The sequence below is a fragment of the Heterodontus francisci genome, chromosome 16, assembly GCF_036365525.1.
Source record: "Heterodontus francisci isolate sHetFra1 chromosome 16, sHetFra1.hap1, whole genome shotgun sequence".
Lineage (NCBI taxonomy): Eukaryota > Metazoa > Chordata > Chondrichthyes > Heterodontiformes > Heterodontidae > Heterodontus > Heterodontus francisci.
Window position 1 is genome coordinate 55525832 of NC_090386.1, and position 3488 is coordinate 55529319.

At 41.0% G+C, this 3488-nt stretch overlaps 1 pseudogene; it reads right to left on the reverse strand.

Moving 5' to 3' along the window:
- Positions 1-348: 348 nt before the first annotated feature.
- Positions 349-1631, reverse strand: LOC137378281 (nucleolin-like; annotated as a pseudogene).
- Between the last annotated feature and the right edge of the window lie 1857 nt (positions 1632-3488).

Genomic DNA, 3488 nt, shown 5'->3' on the forward strand with positions numbered 1-3488 from the left:
CACATATGGATGGCAAGCGAAAGTATACAACGGTATTGATCCAAATATTCACCTTTTCATAAAAGAAAAATTTGCAGTTACATTTCAACTAAAAAAATCATAGGGACCAATATCTTTACACATTGGCAAAACAGAATACTTGATAAATTTGACGAAACCCACAAAAGTGTATCAACAATTTCTGCCTTTACTTAATTGAAAGTCCATTCAGAACCTTAGAGAGCTCCCACCACACTCCAAATTACATAGCTATCCAGTCCATGCAGAGCCCTGGAATGTCCAACTCTGAGGCAAATCAACAGAGGTTCTGTCTGAACACAAAGAGATAGAGCAGTCTTATTAGGCTTGTTAATCAAATTTGATTTTCTTTGCTTGAGGAGTCATCTTTCCATCTCTGAATTCTCCAAATCCATCCCCTCCTTTTTCAGATCTTCCAAAGCCTCGACCATCTCGCTGGCTTTCACCCTTCTTTCTAGCAAAGTAAAATGTAATTTTGCATCCATCAATTTCTCCACCTTCCGTCGTTTTCTTAGCTGATTTTGCATCTTCTTCTGATAGGAAGTCCCACAAAGCCAAAACCTTTTGATCTTCCAGATTCTCTTCTGTTGCAATTCTAGCACTCTCAGCTCCTTCAAAGGCTTCTTTATAGTTTCTTCAGTTGTATCATCAAAAAGGCCACAAACAAAAAATGTCTTGCTGGGACCATCAACACTTCTATGCCCTTGATTGCTGAAATCCAATCACACAGTTCTCCCTTCAATTTCTGTATTGCTGTGATTCTCAAGAGTTTCTTTAGCATCCTCAATAGATAGAAATTTAACAAATGCAAATCCATTTGGTCTGCCATCTTTTCTAGTATTTTGATCAATGATGCTTTTTCAAATATACTCTCAAGGGTTTCTTCTGTTACACAATATGCCAAGTTATTTACAATGAGTGTATCAGAATCTGGTTGCATTTTGTCTACTCTTTACAGTTAACATACTCCTTTTGCCAGTGAAATCAATAACGATGGCCCTGCCTTCAACTTCAGTGTCTTGTTTCTGTTCCAATGCTGTGTCTGCAGCTGCTTCATTTTCAAATTCTTTATGCGCAATGCCCCGAGTCCCTGAACCATCATGAAATGTCATTGGCATCCTCAAAAATCTCTTTGAGGCCTTCCTGAGCTATCTTGAATGGGAGATTTTTGACTGTCCTGCAGGCCCTTTCTTTTTTGTTATCTGCATTGCTTTCCTTGCTGCATGCTTTGTCAAGTTTGACTGCAAGTCCCAGCATTTTGTTTCCATTGAATTTCTGTGCCTTTTTCTGCTGTTCTTCGGTTTCAAAGTATATGTAACCGAATTCCCTGCTGGAGCCAATTTGGGCATCTGTGACTGAAAATTTATTTTTGGTAAGTAAGCCATTCAGGATTTTCTTTAGTTCCTCAAACTTCTTTTCAGAGTTCAAATTTCCACCAAATGTAGAAAGAATGCATCATTCTCAGTCTTATGCTCCTGTTCTTCTTTCTTCCGCTTTCCAGCTTTCTTTGGCACAACTATCTCAACTTCTTTCTTTGCTTTTTTAGTCGCAGCAGCTGCATGCTTGGGAATATATTTCTTTTCCAGTACATGGAAGGTTACGAGTCCAAGCATTTGACTTGTTTCAGCCGAGACGAAGGGAGTTTGCTTAATGTCCACTTACTGGAACTGAAGTTCTTTTTTCTTCCTGTTATATTGGACTCTCAGCTTAGTTTGTCCTGTTGGAGTGAGCATCATTCCAACATAGAGCCTCAACTTTACCTTTGACTGCTTCATATATGGATCACCAACTTGAGCAATTTCACACAATTCTGCAAAGCTCATGATGTTACCTGTAGAACCAGTGTCTATCTGACACCTCACATCAACGTAATGCTTTCCTTCTGCAGTCATCATTCCAGCAGTTACAAACCACTTTACATAGGAACATAGGAGCAGGAGTAGGCCATTCAGCCCCATGAGCCTGCTCCGCCATTCAATGAGATCATGGCTGATTATCTATCTCAACGTCACTCTCCCACATTATCCACGTATCCCTTGATGTCATTAGTATCTAGATATCTATTGATTTCTGTCTTGAACATGCTCAATGATTGAGCTTCCACAGCCCTCTTGAGTAGAGAATACCAATGATTTTCCACCCTCTGAGTGAAGAAATTCCTCTTCATCTCAGTCTTAAATGGCCTGCCCCATATTGTGAGACTATGTCCCCTGGTTCTAGACTCATCAGCCAGGAGAAACATCCTATCTACATCCACCCTGTCATGCCCTGTAAGAATTTTGTAAGCTTCAATGAGATCACCTCTCATTCTTTGAAACTCTAGAGAATAGAGGCCCAGTTTCCTCAATCACTCCTCATAAGACAACCCAGCCATCCCAGGGATCAGTCTGGTGAACCTCCTTTGCAGTCCCTTTATGGCAAGTATATCCTTCCTTAGATGAGGAGACCAAAACTGTACACAATGCTCCAGGTGCGGACTCACCAAGGCTCTATACAATTACAACAGGACTTCACAGAATCACAGAATAGTTACAGTGCAGGAGGATGTCATTTAGCCCATTGTGTCTGCACGTGCTCTCTGAATGAGCAATTCACATAATGACATTCCCTCGCCCTCTCCCCATAACCCTGCACATTCTTCCCTTTCATGTAACAGTCTAATTCCCTTTTGAATGCTTCAATTGAACCTGCCTCCACCTCAATCTCAGACACATTCCTGACCTTAACCACTCGCTGTGTGAAAAAATTTTTCCTCATGTCACTTTTGCTTCTCTTACCCATTACTTCAAATCTGTGCCTTCTCATTCTCGATCCTTGCATGAGTGGAAACAGTTGCTCCCTATCTGTCCAGACCCTTCATGATTTTGAATACCTCTATCAAATCACCTCTCAGCCTTCTCTTCTCCAAGGCCAGCAGTCCCAACTTCTCCAATCTATCTTCATAACTGAAGAACTTTATCCATGGAACCATTCTCGTGAATCTTTTCTGCACTCTCTCCAATGCCTTCACATCTTTCTTAAAGAGCGGTGCCCAGAACTGGATGCAATACTCCAGCTGAGGCCGAACTAGTGTCTTGTACAAATTCAACATAACTTGCTTGCTCTTGTACTCTATGCCCCTATCAATAAAGCACAGGATATTGTATGCTTTATTAACTGTTCTCTCAACCTGTCCTGCCACCTTCAATGAACTTATGCACATATATATCCAGGTCACTCTGCTCCTGCATCCTCTTTAGAATTGCACCCTTTATTTTATATTGTCTCTCCTTGTTCTTCCTATCCAAATGAATCACTTCATATTTCTCTGCATTGAACTTCATCTGCCACCTATCTGCCCATTGCACCAACTTGTCTATGTCCTTTTGCAGTTCTACACCATCCTCCTCCCATTTCACAATGCTTCCAAGTTTCATATCATCCGCAAACCTTGAAATTGTGCCCTGTACACCAAGGTCTAGGTCGTTAAT